This window comes from Canis lupus, chromosome 14 (assembly GCF_048164855.1).
Source record: "Canis lupus baileyi chromosome 14, mCanLup2.hap1, whole genome shotgun sequence".
NCBI classification, from domain to species: domain Eukaryota; kingdom Metazoa; phylum Chordata; class Mammalia; order Carnivora; family Canidae; genus Canis; species Canis lupus.
The window spans coordinates 61,171,458-61,188,270 of NC_132851.1; the positions used below are offsets into that span (position 1 = coordinate 61,171,458).

The 16,813-nt window shown below is 38.2% G+C and overlaps 1 pseudogene; it reads left to right on the forward strand.

Annotated features, from left to right (window-relative positions):
* Positions 1–12,472, forward strand: LOC140603568 (UDP-glucuronosyltransferase 2B31-like; annotated as a pseudogene).
* Positions 12,473–16,813: the final 4,341 nt, after the last annotated feature.

A 16,813-nucleotide genomic window follows, 5' to 3' on the forward strand; every position in this document is an offset into this window, starting at 1 on the left:
ATGCAGAAGAAGGAGAACCCTCCTCTTGTGGTGGGAATGCAAGCCAGTGCAGCCACTCTCGAAAACGGTTGGAGGTTCCTCAAAAAGGTGAAAATAGAGCCACTCTATGACCCAGCAATTGCAATACTGGGTATTTACCCAAAAGTTACAAATGTAGTGAATAAAGGGACACTTGTACTCGGATATTTATAGCAGTGATGGCCACAATAGCCAAACTATAGAAAGAGCTGAGACGTTCACCAAGATGGATGGACAAAGATGTGGTGTATATATACAATGGACTATACCACTCAGCCATCAGAAAAATGCAATCTTGCCATTTGCAATGATGTGGATAGAACTAGAGGATATTATACTAAGTGAAATATGTCCATCAGAGAAAGGTAATTATCTTATGACCTCACTCATATGTGTTATTTAAGAAACAAAACAGAGGAACATAGGAGAAGAGCGGAAAAAAAATTATTAAACAAGACAAAATCAGAGAGGGAGAAAAGCCATGAGACTTTTCATCATAGGAAACAAACTGCAGGTCACTGGAGGGGAAGTGTGTGGGGGAATGGGGTGCCTGGGTGATGGACATTGAGGAGGGCATGTGGTATAATGAGCACTGGGTATTGTGTGAGACTGATGAATCACAGACTTCTTCCTCTGAAACCAATAATACATTAGATGTTAATTAATTGGACTTAGATAAAATTAACATCAAAAACAAAAGTCCTCAACAAAATGCAAGGAAGCCAAGCCAAATGCAAGGTGTATGCAAAAGAAATCATACACCAAGGAAAACTGGGATTTATCCCAGGAATGCAAAAGGTGCTTTAACAGTTCAAAACCAATTATTACTACACCCTATACCAAGAGATTGAAAAACAAAGACCGCATGATTATCTCAATAAACGCAGAAAATCATTACAAAGTCCAATACCCTTGTGATAAAAATACTCAGTAAACTACTAATAGAAATGAACCTCCTCAAATGGATAAAAGGCATCTGCAAAAACCCCACTGCTGACAGCATACTTTATGGTTAAGACTAAATGCTTTCTTTGTAAGACAACAAAGGAGAATAGGACATCGATTAGGACATGCACCCTCAACGCGTCTCTTCAACAGTTGTACTGAAGGTTCAAACCAAATGACTAGCCAAGAAAATAAGATAAAGAAATCCACGTTGGAAAGGAAGACATCGCACTATTTCAATGGAGTGGTGACAGGATCCTATGTAGAGAAAAACCCTGGGAATTCACTAGAAAATATACAATACACAAGTGCAATAAACAATCCAGAATGAAATTAAGAAAACAATCCCCACTATAGCACCATCAAAAGAACAAAATGCCTCATCAATTTCACAAGGAAAGGGTAAAGTCTGTACTAGGGAAACTACAAAACATTGCAGGAAGATACTTTAAAATTTCTAAAAGGAAGACACCTCATATTCATGGATCTAAACAACATTGTTGTAATAGTAATTCTCCACAAATTGATACACAGTCCAACACCATCTCCTTCGCTATCACAATCCCAGCGGACCCTTTTACAATGGATTGACAAGCCAGTCTCCAATTTGTATAGATATTTCAAGGGACCTAAAAGTAGTCCAACAACCTTTATATAACTTTGAATAAAAATGGAGGAATTACACTGATTGATTTTAAAAATAACTACACTGCACCGGGTGCACCGGGTGTTGTCTGTAAGTGATGAGTCACTACGTCCTACACGTGAAATTAATATTACACTGTATGTTGACTAACTGGAATTTAAATAAAAAGCCGGAAGAGGAAAACTAATGATAAATTACAGTAATCACGAGAGCGTGACAGAGTTGCCAAATTATCTGAAGGACTCCTCCACAATTGAAAGTCTGGACTCCCACACTCAGGAGCCTATAAGTTGAAGTTTCTAATGACTACATACATATTCCTTAAGTAAGTACTTAAATTTTGTTCAAGTATGGACACACATGTTATTAGTCTATATTTTTTTCCAAAATTATGGCTTTCCATTAAAGAAAAAAAATGAGCTAAGATTAAGGGTGAACATGCCTATTTCCAGACATTATGATAATTTCCAGCCCCCTTTTTAAAAAAGATTTTATTTATTTATTCATGAGAGACACAGAAAGAGAGGCAGGGACCTAGTCCGAGGGAGAAGCAGGCTCCTCGAGTTCCCAGCTGCTTTGATAAATATTTTTATTTAATGCACAAATATTATTAAGCTCTTAACATGAACCAAATAGAGTAATGGCCATACCCTCAAAACCTCACAATATACTTGGAAAATCTAGAATCAAATAGCTTGCTAAATTATAGACAGTAGACTAGAGTACTCGAGGGAAAAGTGTTTCCATGAGTGTGGGTAGGGCTCATTGATTGAGGAGTTGAAATCAGTTTTTACATTTGCATTTGTTACTTTAACAGCTTCACGGAATACATAAATGCATGTTAAATATTTTAGCGGCTTAGGTTTAATGAGTCTGTTGCACTTTTTCTTTGTGTATATGTTTATAAACAATATACATATTTACATATTTTTATTTTCAAACCACAGACACTTTTAAACACTTTTGGCTAAGTCATTTCAAGCTCCTTTCAGAAAATTACCTGGTATATTCACATACAATATTCCTGTTTCCTCTACCTTTCGCTTGCTCTTTTTCCCGTCAGGAAGACCCACTACAATATCGGAGATAATGAGGAAAGCTGATACATACTGGGATTTGGAATTTCCTCGCCCACTCCTCCACATTTGTCGGAGGCCTCCACTGCAAACCTCCCAAACCCCTGCTGACGGTAACCTGTATCTGTTTGTTTTGCTTTGTTTACTTTTTACTTTGCATTGTCAGTAGAAATGATTCTGTACCCTTTATTCAGAATGTCTGATTACAGTGAGAAAGATATGGGAAGCTGGGTAAAATGACCTGATGATTAGAAATGTAAATATTTCAATATCATTACAATAATGTGAATTTCATTATTATTGCAAAATAACATTATACCTGGAGACCTTGGGAATAGGGTTCGGTTAAGTTAAGGCCTTCATTATCCTACACACAAGAAAGTATCAATCATTCATTCAGAGAATATTCTTAAAGTGACTAGCATAGTTCAGACGTAAGTGCTGGATATTCAGAGAACAGCGTAGACACAAATTTCCACCCATATGCACCTGACATTCTACTTGGAAAGAATTTAAGCATGTGATTAAAACTATGTGAGAAGTGTTATAATAAGGAGAAACCACAATACTGAAGAACACCTAGCAGGGATCATAGAAAGTACCTCATACCATTGCTACCTGAGATCTGAAGGATGTGCAGTTGTAAGAGGAAGAGATGGGGAGAGAGGAGGACTACAAAAAATAAATCAGGTAGAGTAATAATGACATTTGCTGAGAAGTCTGAGTTCTGTCTGGTAGAAAGAGGCTGAATAAAGAGGCAGATGATGCTAGAGAAGTATGTGAGAGGCAAAGAATTACGAGGATTTTGAAGTATCTACTAAGGGCATTAGGGAGCTAAGGAAAAGGAGAAAAGGGGTGTGAAAAGGGAAAGATACGATCAGATTTGCTTTTTCAAAAGGCTCTCAAGACGCGATCACTGGATTGGACAGCAGAGGGGCAAGAGTGAAAAAGAACCAGTTAGGAGGTCGTTGCAAGAGTTCAGGTGACATGACAGGAGAACAGGACATTAAACATATGACTATGCCTACTCTTTACAATGCCAGATAGCCTCATATTTCTATCCAATGAGATAACTACTTAACATTTACAAAATTTTTGGAATTTCTCTGGCGCATATTGATACAGAAGGAATATTAAGTGCCGTCATGATTTTGTTACTATTATGTTATTAATAACCCAAACTGTCAGACTAATTTGATATGATTCCTCATTAAATAAGAACTGGTTTCCAGGGCTCCCTGGGTGGCGCAGCGGTTTAGCGCCTGCCTTTGGCCCAGGGCCCGATCCTGGAGACCCGGGATCGAATCCCACGTCGGGCTCCCGGTGCATGGAGCCGGCTTCTCCCTCTGCCTGTGTGTGTGTATCTCTCTCTCTCTCTGTGACTATCATAAATAAATAAAAATTAAAAAAAAAAAAAAAAGAACTGGTTTCCAAAAGATAAAGATGGCATTTTCTAGCATAGCCATAGAGAATAGATATTCTGTGCAGTACTTAAGAGTAAATGTGTAGTTTGGCAACCAGATGAGGGCATTGAAATGCTCAGAGTATTCGGTAAGAGTTAAGGCTCTTAACCAGTATTCTAGCTTACAGGGAAGACCATTCCCCAATAATATTGCGTGTACCCTAAGAAAATTGGCAGCCAAACCCAAAATTACTTGGCTTCTTTACAGCCTTTAAATAATTCCTCATCTGTGATCCCAGACTTTGACATTTAGAGCATAAAATGGATTAGCTTTTATTGGAGTAAGTCCGTATACCATATACCAAACCTGTGTGAAATTTCAGTAAAGATCCCATAGGGAACACCGTTCTAGATATCATAGCTTCCTGTCAGTCAGCATGATCAAAGAGAAAATGGGCATTGCGTGTATAATAAGGATTATACATTCTGCACACTTGTTACATTTCTACACTTCTCTCTGAAAACTCCCTAGAGACTAAAATTACAAAGTGATGCTGTTAGTACATAGAATGATATTCCTTATGAGAGAAAGAGTCTATATGTTTTAAACTGATGGCATATCTTTAAGATACTAATAGACAATAAGCATCCTTTACTCAACTCTTAATTGACCTATTAAGAGATCCTTTTTGTCTACCATTTGATTGGCAACAACATAAAACTGAAATCTTGTTCAAGGGTTAATGCAATTTCTCTTGATTACAAATTATTTAGGCCACCTGTGGAAACTTTCACAAGGGTAAAGGCCGAGGTAAGATTAGGGAAAGTGCTATGCAATCTATACCTATTCTTGAGAGATGTCCCCTTCACACTAAGATAAGGTGACAACATCAGTAGGAGTGGAAAAAGAGGAAGAAGAAGAGGACAAGGAGAAGGATGAATAGATGTATAATCATAAAGATTAGTACCAATAGCTGCTGTTATTAAGTTGCAAAATAAGATCTGATTCCAAGTCAATGATTGTGAAGCCTGTCTAATATTCTTTAATATATAAAATAAATTCTTCTTCCAAACGACTTGCTTTCCATTAATTATTAGGATCCCAGGATATTTCCATACTCTCCATTTAAGAAATAAGACATTTGGAAAATTCCTATAAGAATCTTTAAATGTGCTTATGCACTTTGGGGTGCCTGGGTGGCTCAGTCAGTTAAGCAACCACCTCTTGATTGTGGCTCAGTCTGTGATCTCAGCATCATGAGGTGCTGAGTGTGGAACCTGCTTAGGATTCTCTCTCTCCCTCTCCCTCACCACCTCCCACCACTCATGTGCATGCTTGCTCTCTCTCTCTCTCTCAAAAAAAAAAAGTCTATACATTTTGACTTCATAATATGCACATATAAAACTATACAGAGAAAAATAATCAAAATGTGCAAAAATGTATATATTTTTCACCCCAAGGATAAACGTGGATGGAGACTAGGGAGTGAATCTTACTTCCTTTTTTATTCTCTTTCAAGCTTTTCCAAATGTTCTTTCAATAAACCCATGTTATTTATTTTTAGAAGAATGTTATAGAATGAGAACGACTAGTCTAAGTCAGTGATGAACCGAAGGAAAGATTATAGGGAGCTATAGAGAAGCATCTTCTACAGCATGGTTGAAGAAGGCTATCAGCAGGGAGCTAATGAGACAAAACATTGAACATAGGTAACTATCAATGTTGCTACAGGTTACTGACTCCCAGAGATCACGAGGATGCCAAATGTTAGTCATAGGAGAGTAGAGTGACCATATGTGAAACTAATATCATTAGGGTGGAATTATACTTTTTAAAAAGATTGTATGTATGTACGTATGTATGTATGTATGTATGTTTGTATTTAAGCAGGGGGTGGGCAGAGAAAGAGGGAGAGAGAGAATCCCAAGCAGACTTCCTGCTGAGGGCAGGATCCTATGGGGGGGGGGTGACCTCACGACACTGAGATCATGACCTGTGCTGAAATCAGGACTGGAACACTTAAATGACTGAACCACCCAGGCACCCCTGGGTAGAATTCTACCTTTGAAGAAGTCTCTGGACACCATATAGTCTACAAGGTCAACGTTTGAAACTTTTTTTTATTCTATTTTTTTAAAAAAAGCTTTTAGAGAAGCTATACAACAATGAGAAAGAATGAGAAAGCATACTCTTTGTATTGGAAGGATTAATCATTATTTTCCAGAGAGAAAATAAGAAATAATGAATTTAAAACAGAGAGACCAAAAGGAAACAAAACGAAACCAAAAAGGTAAGTGTAGTATTGACAAGATATCCAGGAAATTTTGGCTCCTTTCCATTTGTTTCTCTTCTTTCTTTATTTCTTCTTTCCTTTTTTTTTTTTTTTTTTTTTTGGTAGGAGAGTGCATTGAGCAATGAGGAATTATTCTAGCATACAAAGTAGTAAATATTCTTAAATTGGCAAGGATCCGGGACTACAAGCCAGAATAATTACAAAACAATTCCAGTAGAACACGGCTTTACCAAGAGCTTTATATAGTCTGAATTGAGCTACTCAGGAGGGTGACCACATCTCTGCTAAGCCCTGCTGTACCTCTGCCACTGTGGTGCAAGTGCTACCCTGGGCACTCACTGTGGGGATGACCAGGGCCCCTCCCCTCACTGCCACTAATGCATAGCACATTCTAATGAGACACTAATTACACAAAATGATTTCAGGGCAAGAGATGTCATACTTAAGGAAGACAAAAATATGGTCATTGAAGTAAGTTACTATATATCTCTGAAGTGTCAATAGGAATCACAGGACTACTTTATGCAAATTCCAAAAAGAGAACCCAATTCGTGAATGACAGCACGTCTTAGCCTCTAATCCTTAAAGAGCGTTTTGAGAGGAGAGCTTGGGAAATGCTGGCAAAGTTTAAGGTTAGGTATAGATGATGAAGCTAAGAGAAAAAGGATATAACGTCATCTCAATCACAATATGATTTTTTTTAGTGCTCACAGTCAAAGAAATAAAATACCAATGACTAAAGAAAAGCAACTTTTCAGAAAACCTGCCTAGACTAAACACAAGTAGTTTAATAGGACTATAATAATAAAGAAGTAAAGGTGAGTTCATATCCTGCTGTGTGGCCTCCTTTCAGGAATCTATGTTAGTCATGATAACATTATAAAGAATCCAGGTATAATCCAACACATCTAAGAGCATTTCCTCCTTGACACTGCATACTGGCTCTCCTTTGTTTCTTGCTTGTACATACAAACACACACATCCACATAGAAACGCACACTCATTTGTACAAATATACTGATAAAGGAAATCAATCTCATATCAATTGTATACTCCAAAGGAAAGAGGGATTAGATCTATTATAAATAACACTGATGAAAAGGGGATGGAGGCTCCTGAAAAGGTATTAATAGAATTACCATTTGGTCCAGCAATAAGACTTATGGGTCCATATCAAAAAAGAATTGAAATTAGGACACCCATCTTCCTGACATCGCTATTCACAAGAGCCACAAGGTAGAAACAACCCAAGTGTCCGTTGATGAAGAGATCAGTCGATGAAATGCCGTATATGCACACAATGGAATAATACTCAGAAGAAAATTTTAACATGTGCCATCATGAATGAACCTTAGGACTTTTTTTATGATTTATTAAAAATTTATTTCATGTAATAAATTATATAATTCACTTTTATTTTTAAACAGTCTACACCAAAATATATTTTTTTGAAACATCTTTTTCTTTTGGTAAAACGTACAGGGTAGCAGGCTGACATGAGCTTCAATTCTAGTAGGTAAAGTCCCCTCACAATTGTTACGGTGAAATGAGGCCATTTACAAAAAGACAAATACTGTATGACACCAGTTCTAGAGGAATCTAGACTGGTCAGATTCATAAAAATAGAAAGGAGAATGATGGTTGCCAGGGAATGGTGAAGGGAGATATGGGGCATTATGCTATAATAGGTTTAAAGTTCCAGTTTTGCCAGAAGAGAAAGTTCTACAAAGTGAACATAGTTAACACTACTGATCTATATACTTAAGAATGCTTAAAATGGTAAATTTTATGTTATACCTATTTTACCACAATAAAAAAATCCATTACTTTAATAACTCCTGCTAATACATGATTCAGTTGTTCGTAGCAATCTTTTCAAGAGTAGTTTCCACGCTGTTATTCTTTTATGATGGAGCAAATCTTTCCCCACAGGAAATGGAAGAATTTGCCAGAGTTCTGGAGAAAATGGGATTGTGGTGTTTACTCTGGGGTCAGTGGTCAGTAACATGACAGAAGAAAGGGTCAATGTGATTGCATCAGCCCTGCCCGGAGTCCACAAAAGGTTACATAAAGTACCTTATAGTGGACAACCACGGTAAAGGTTCCGGGGCGCCTGGGTAGCTCAGTGGTTGGGCGTCTGCCTTTGGCTCAGGGCCTGACCCAGGGTCTGGGGATCGAGTCCCGCATCACGCTCTCTGTGAGGAGCCCGCTTCTCCCTCTGTCTGTGTCTCTCATGAATAAATAAATAAATTTTTTTTTAAAAAAAAACCTCTGTAAAGGTTCTGATCATTCAAATTCCATGCATGAAAATGAAAGGTAAACTATTATGATAGCTCCAATTTATCTCAGGTATCAGTTTAAAAACCAAAATAGATAAAGCAGGTGCTAAAGTGGGTGATTTGATTGACAATAATTTTGGCATTAATATTGTAATCAAAAGAAATAGTGTCTAAGAGGTACAGTGTGAATTTTGGTATTATAATAGTATCAATGGCAAGTACAGAAATCATGAAATTTTGTTCTGTCATTCGTCCATTTTCTGAGGATTTCTGAGGGCTCTGTATACACCACCCATGTTCTCAGAAGGAAGGTAATTTTAATAGTAGTGTTAAGCAGGAAATCATGAAATCTGAAAGGCATCGGTCATGCAGTTTGGGCTTCCCAAGTAATCCAGGTCTCTCTTACTTCCCCTAAATTTTGGAATAGGCCTATTCAGTGTGTTTTTCAGGGTGCTGTTCAGAGAAAGGATGGCCATGGCTCACCAAACTATGTCTAGGTATGCATCCAGCCAGGATGATTTAGAAAAAAGAGAAAAAACGGCCTTAGGTACTGGGCCCTGCTAAGGTCTGAAGAGTTGGGGGGGAGCCCTTAGAGAGACCCTGTGCTTTAATCCATCAGGAGGACTCTGCTTCTAGGTCCCATATTCTTTCAGTTCCTGCCTATCTTGGAAGCTCTTTATCTCTCCTTCTATTCTGAATGAGAGCCTTGCTGGATACAGTATTCTTGGCTGCATCTCATTTAGGACCCTGAATATATCCTGCCAGCCCTTTCTGGCCTGCCAGGTCTCTGTGGAGAGGTCTGCTGTTACCCTAATATTTCTCCCCATAAAAGTTGTCTCTACCTGCTTTAAGGATCTTCTCTTTTTCTTTGGAATTTGCAAGCTTTACTATTAAATGTCGAGGTGTTGAGCGGTTTTTATTGATTTTAGGGGAGGATCTCTCTATTTCCTGGATCTGAATGCCTGTTTCCCTTCCCAGATTAGGAAAGTTTTCAGCTATGATTTGTTCAAATACATATTCTGGCCCTCTGGCCCTTTCGGTGCCCTCGGGAACCCCAATTAAACGTAGATTTTTCTTTCTGAGGCTGTCATTTATTTCCCTTAACCTATCCTCATGATCTTTTAATTGTTTGTCTCTTTTTTCCTCAGTTTCCCTCCTTGCCATCAACTTGTCTTCTATGTCACTCACTCGTTCTTCTACCTCTTAACCCTCATTGTTAGGACCTCTAGTTGGGATGGCATCTCATTTAATTGATTTTTAATTTCTGCCTGATTAGATCTAAATCCTGCAGTCATGAAGTCTCTTGAAGGACTCTGCTTCTAGGGACGCCCGGGTGGCTCAGTGGTTGAGCTTCTGCCTTGGCTCAGGGCATGATCCCGGGGTCCTGGGATAGAGTCCCATTCAGGCTCCCCACAAGGAGTCTGCTTCTCCCTCTACCTGTGTCTCTGCCCCTCTCTGTGTGTCTCTCATGAATAAACAAATAAAATCTTGTTTAAAAAAAGGAATCTGCTTCTAGTCCATAAGAATATTATCTTCCCCAGATTGAAGAAGAAGAGCATATAAAAAGGAATCAACCAGAAGCAAGCCTAGCATGGGAAAGTTTCAGATGCCTCTTCCCTATAAGATAAAATTATAAGTTGTGTCTAATATATAGAGAATACACATGGAGTTTCTGGTTTTTGTGAACTAATTTTTAGTTTTCTTACTGGGATAGTTTTCTCCTTATCACCCTAATTTGCTGAGAACCTGTAGTTACTTTAATATGTTAACCACTTATAAATTAGAATCCAGCTGATGAGGATTGCTGAGAATTCCAAAATCTATACCTAATTTATGGCACTGTACTTGGAAAGCACTTGGCTATAGGAAAACACATTAATCAATGCTGTCAAAACACTGTAACATATCCTTGAAACATTAGGAGTCAGTTAAAGAAAAGCATCCATTTCAACAGCTAGACGGCTATTTATAAAGTGACAAAATGCTCTTCATTTCTACATTTAAAGAATCTTCAAATCCAGCCATTTTGGTGACACTGGATCCATTTTCAAAATTACTGCTTGAAATTTTTCTTGGAAGTGGTCACTAATAATTAGTTATCTAAAAGAAGCTAAGCATACTTATAAAGCAGAAATGTATTAGTAATAAATTGTTAAATATCAGTTTTCATTCTAACAAATAACCGTGCTGATTTGGTAAATCAAAAGATGTAAAACTCTAATAAAATAATTTGTGGACCAAGTAGATATAAATAAGCTACTTCCCCCATCATTCAAAAAAGAATTAAATAGGAGAGAACTAGTATAATAGTTAAATGACACATCATTAGTAGTTTGCTACCTTTTCTGACTAGAATTATAAGGACTAAAATGTTTTATATTCTTTAAGTCGTCATTGATAGTCTCATTTGCCTAACCCTTGAGTATGAAACATTATGATTGCATTTATACTTGATTGAATATAAAAATAAGTACATGTAGTATGCCTCTTCCTATTACATGAGTATTTCATTGGTTTTCCTTATATAACATCTCTTGTCCTCGTTTCCTTATCTGTCATATGTCAGGCCTTTTTACTAGATGTCTCTCCATCTATTTAGATTCTAACATGCTATCACTTCAAAGTTTGACTCATGAAATAAGGTATTTTCTTTACCTTATAGGTTCTATGGTGATTTGATGGTAAGAAACCAGATACCTTAGGGCCAAATACTTGACTGTGCAAGTGAATCCCGCTGAATGACCTTCTTGGTAAGACTCTGGAAGAAAAATGCTGAAATAAGTAACAACCAACCAGACAATGATAGTTCCCCAGGAAAGAAAGACACTGAACATTTCCTTTCTCATCAAAAGCTTCAAAAATTAAAAAAAAAAAAAAATTTAACAGCCTTATATATATTTCCCAGTCCTTGGGAGAAAGGATAAGATATAACAGTGGTATTTTATATAATTGTTAGCATTTTATTATACACAGTCACATTCCTGTGTAAAGAAGGAAGCTTCCTCTTACAGAGCATTTTCCAACACCTTTCTGGGTGGTGTCTCTGTCTCCTAATTCTCTGCTTATACCAACTCTTTTCCCCACTGTGGGGGTGTGTCAGGGGCCACTGAAAATTAGCATCTCCTTTTTTATTACCAGTGACTCTTTTCTATAGGAAAAAAAAAAAAAACCCAGTCTTCCATAAAGTGATAACATATTTCATGATAAAGGACAGCCTTTCCTTCCTCTGATTCCTATGCCACTACCATCATACTTCCTGCTGCCTTGACGCAGTACTGGTCAGATTCAGCGGCTTCACTACTTAATTAAGAGAATATATTCCAACATGCCTCCAGATTAATACACACTCTTAAATATTTTTCAAGTCACAAGAAATGCACCGGTCTTCTCTGGAGCCTTCACTTACCTTTCCAGCCGAGTTAGTACCTCTTCTTTTAAAGAATGTCTGAAAGACATTCTAAGGCAGTTTGAAGTGTATACAAATCTGTTGTATAAATACACTGCCTCTTTCAAAGCCTTAGATTGTCCTACTCTGGTTGTATTTCTAAGACTTATAATCAACAATTTGCTGAAATTCACCCAATCCTAGGTCATCCAAAAACCAAAGCCTTTATAACTCATGGTGGAACCAACAGCATCCATGAGGCATCTGCCCCGGGATGCCCATGGTGGGCAGCCTTTGTTTGCTAATTCAACCTGATAACATTGTTCACAGGGGGGTTAAGGGAGCAGCTGTCAGACTGGACTTCAACACAATGTCTAGTGCAGAATTGCCCAATGCATTCAGGATGGTCATTAGTGACCTTTCCTGAGTATTGTAATTTTTTTCAATAGATAGAATTTATAGATAGGTTCTTCTGTCAATAGTGACTAGGAGTTTCATCCCATTCTTAAGGGGCTAATTTTGAAATTAGTAAAGTGAAATAACTGATCTTAAATCTACTTTTCTTTTCTTTTTTTTTTTTTACTTTTATTTTCAACCATTTATTTCAAAGCTGTACTTTAACCTCATTGGTTTAATAGGCAACTACTCCCAAAGCGTAAAATAGTACAAGTAATTGTAAAAACGACACTTCTTTAAAAATATGATAGAACCCACAGAAAGTGAGAATGATGAATTGGAAGAAATACCATAGATTATATCAATTCAGAATCTAGAATTTCTGAAATTATAAAACTTTTTTACTGGAGGCGGGGCCAGAAGGCAGAAGAGTAGGGTCTGCGGGTCACCTGTCCCCACCAAATTACCTACATAACTTCAAATCATCATGAAAACTTACGAATTTGCCTGAGATTTAAAGAGAGAACAGCTGGAATGCTACAGTGAGAAGTTTGCGCTCTGATCAAGGTAGGAAGACGAAAAAAAGAAAAGAAAAGAAAGAAAGAAAGAAAGAAAGAAAGAAAGAAAGAAAGAAAGAAAGAAAGAAAGAAAAAAGCATCCAAGGGGAGGGGCCCCGCGAGGAGCCGGGCTGAGGCCGGGGGAGTGTCCCCAGGACAGGAGAGCCCCGTCCCGGAGGAGCAGGAGCTGCACCGACCTTCCCGGGGGGAAAGGGGCTCGCGGGGAGTTGGAGCAGGACCCGGGAGGGCGGGGATGCCCTCGGGCTCCCGGACACTAACAGACACCTGCGCCCCGGGGAGAGCCCCACACCCCGCGGCCGAGCTCCCTAAGGGCTGCAGCGCGCACGGCGGGGCCAGAGCAGCTCGGAGGGGCTCGGGGGCGGGAGCGCGATGCCAGCGGCGCAGGCCGGGATCCCAGAGGCCGGGGGCACAGCCCAGGATCCAGTGCTCGCCCGGGACAGGCGGAGGCCAGAAGGCCCGAGGACAGCAAGGAGCTCCTGCCCGGGCAGCCCGGGCTGTGCAGGGCAGCGCCCCCTGCCCCGGAGCATCCAGGCCCCTGCAGACTGGGAGCTGCGGTAGTTACTGCGGGAGCTGACTCCAGGGCTGGAGAGCTGGCCGCTGACACCGCTGTTGTTCCTCCTGGGGCCTCACAGGATAAACAACCCCCCACTGAGCCTCACAAGATAAACAGAATAAACAGCTCTCTCACAGGAATTATTTGTTCTGGTGCATTAAAACTCATTCAATGGTGGATAAATTCGATAATTTTATTTGATTCAATTAACATGCCTCCTATCACTAGCGAGGCTTGAGAACAAATACAAGAAGTAAGATATCAAGGACGAAATATCCAGTTTAATATTAACCTACACAACAGGCCACAGAGTTAGAAATATCCAAAGTTTTCAATAACTTTATGTCATGGACTCCAGTTAGTTTACATATATATTAATCGGATGTCTTATCTGTTAAATCACACACTCAAGGGAGTAAAATCCATTCAACATAAAGAGTTTATGAGCAAAATCTGTCACATTCATTATAATCATGGCATTAGTTCCCTCAAATTATCTGGGCCAGGATCAGAAATAGAATCAAATTTACATCCAAGATTTAATCATTTTATACAAAAATAATGTTAATACACATCGTTGCGATTTCTTTAGAACTCTGAGTAAAAATAGGAAGAAACAAAGTACAGAAAGTTGTGAAAAGTTATTTCCTTAATGTGAGATAAGATTAATATACCATGCCAGATATTGCAAGAGCATGAGAGAAAAAAAAAAAAATATATATATATATATAAAACTTTAAGAAAAGGCACATGGGTGACTCAGTGTCTGCCTTTGGCTCAGGTCGTGATCCCGGGATCCTGGGATCGAGTCTCGCATCAGGCTCCCTGCAGAAGTTCTGCTTCTCTGTCTGTGTCTCTCATGAATAAATAAATTCTTTAAAAAAAAAAAAACACTTGAGAAATGGTGAATTATTTGTAAATCTTGGTCTTGTTCAGTCAATTAATACAATAACACCTGAAAAAAAGATCAATAGATAAATCTTAAACAAAGTTTCAATTTAGAGAGCCTGTTGACAGTAGGAATTTAAAAACTAGAAAAGGTTGTAGTTAATAAATTTAGGGCTTTTCCTTATGTGCATATAAATTATTTAACAAGAGCACTTTCCTTCTTTTCCCAAAGTGATTGTATGTAATCTCATAATTAGGATGTATTGTCATATGTAGCCTTCACAATCTGGAAAGCCTACATATCAAAAGAGACTTTATGAAAAAATCACCAAGAGGAAATATGAGTCAATTCAATAATAACTATGTTGGACACAGAGTGACATACAAATGCATGAAGCCTAGTTTCACATTCTCTTTCACTTTATTCAAGGATTTCTGTGAGGAGGGCAGATCTTTCTGAATACACAAGTCAACTGCTAACTCTTCCAAAAGCATACAAAAAAATAAAAAGTTGATCAAGCAAACTTAGGTTAATTTGACATAACAAGAAGGGAGAAGACCACCTTGACAGAGTTTTACTATGATTTGAGATGAAGGAAATCATGGGAAGATTATCCTAAGTTGTTGGTACTTGGGTTGGAGAACTCAAGAAAAACTTTAGACCACATGGAAGTGGTTGGGACTGGGCAAAGTTTAGGACATAACTTTGGATTGCTGGACATAGTGAAATGAGATCTTGAAACCTGTCTTGCTGAGAAAGCTGTATTTTAATAAGTAAACTATATTAGCTGGTCACAGTTTGGGTTTAACCAACCTAAAGCAAACCCTTGGGGGGCATAATGTCCCTGATCTTATTAGAGATATGACTATAACACTAACATCTCCTCCTCAGTGGTCTATCAACATACACTCCTCAGTCACTAGAGCTAAAAATGTAGGTCTAATAGGAGGTGCATTTACAAAGATCTACTTTCAGCCGCCCAAGAAATGCTTCTGTCCCTAAGTCCCTTTAGTAAACCATTTGTCTTCAAGCTGGACTTGTCAGCCTTTTTATTCTGTCTTCCAGTACTTCCAGCCTTTGGAAGTCATTTTGCATATACCTCCCTCTCATGGAGCACATGGCATATTCACAGTGATGAAAGGAAAAAGCCTATAATCCAAAATACTTTACCTGGGCAGGAGATCATTCAGAATGGAAAGAGAGATAAAATAATTTCCCAGAAAAACAAAACAAACAAACAAAAAAACCTTGGATAAACTTAAGAGCTGAAACATCTACTCAAAACTATGAAACATTGATGAAAATCATTTAAAATGACACAATCAGATGGAAAAATAGACTATGCTCACTAACTACAAGAAGTAATATTGTTAAAATGCCCATACTACCCAAAGCCATCTATAGATTCAAAGCAATCTCTATCAAAATACTAATAGCATTTTTCACATTATCAAAACAAATAATACTAAAACCTGTATGGAATCAAAAATGACCCCAAATAGCCAAAACAATCTCAGGAAGGAAGAACAAAGCTGGAGGCATCACAATCTCACATTTTAACATACACTACAAAGCTATAGTAATCAAAACAGCACGGTGCTGACACAAAAACAAATATACTGAGAAGTGGAACAGAAGAGAGAGCCCAGGCATAAACCCACACTTCTATGGCCAATTAATCTAGGACGAAAGAGGTAGGAATATATGATGGGGGACAGACAGCCCCTTCAATTAACGGTGCTGGAAAAGCTGGACCACTACACATCAAAGAATAAAACTGAACCACTTTCTTGCACCATATGCAAAAATAAGCTCAAAATGGATTAAAGACCAAATGTGAGGCATGAAATCAAAAAGTTAGAAGAAAACATAGGCAGCAATCTCCTTGACATTGTTTGTAGCAACATTTTTCTACATATCCCTCCTCAGGCAAGGGAAACCAAAACTAAAATAAACCATTGGAACTACACCAAAGGAAAAAAAAAAAAAAGGAACTACACCAAAGTAAGTTTTTGCACAATGTAGGAAGCCATCAACAAAACGAAAAGGCAACTTACAGAAGAGGAGAAGACATTTCCAAATGGTATATCCAGTAGGGGATTAATATCCAAAATATATGAAGAACATATACAATCCAACACCAAAAAAAGTGAAATAATCCAATTAAAATATGGGCAGACAACCTGAATAGACTTTTCCCAAAGAAGACCAGCAATGAAGGGGCACTTGCCTGGCTCAATTGGTAAAGTATATGACTCTTGATCTCAGGGTCAAGAGTTCAACCACCACTTTGAACATGGAGCCTTCTGAAGAAGAAGAAGAAGAAGAAGAAGAAGAAGAAGAAGAAGAAGA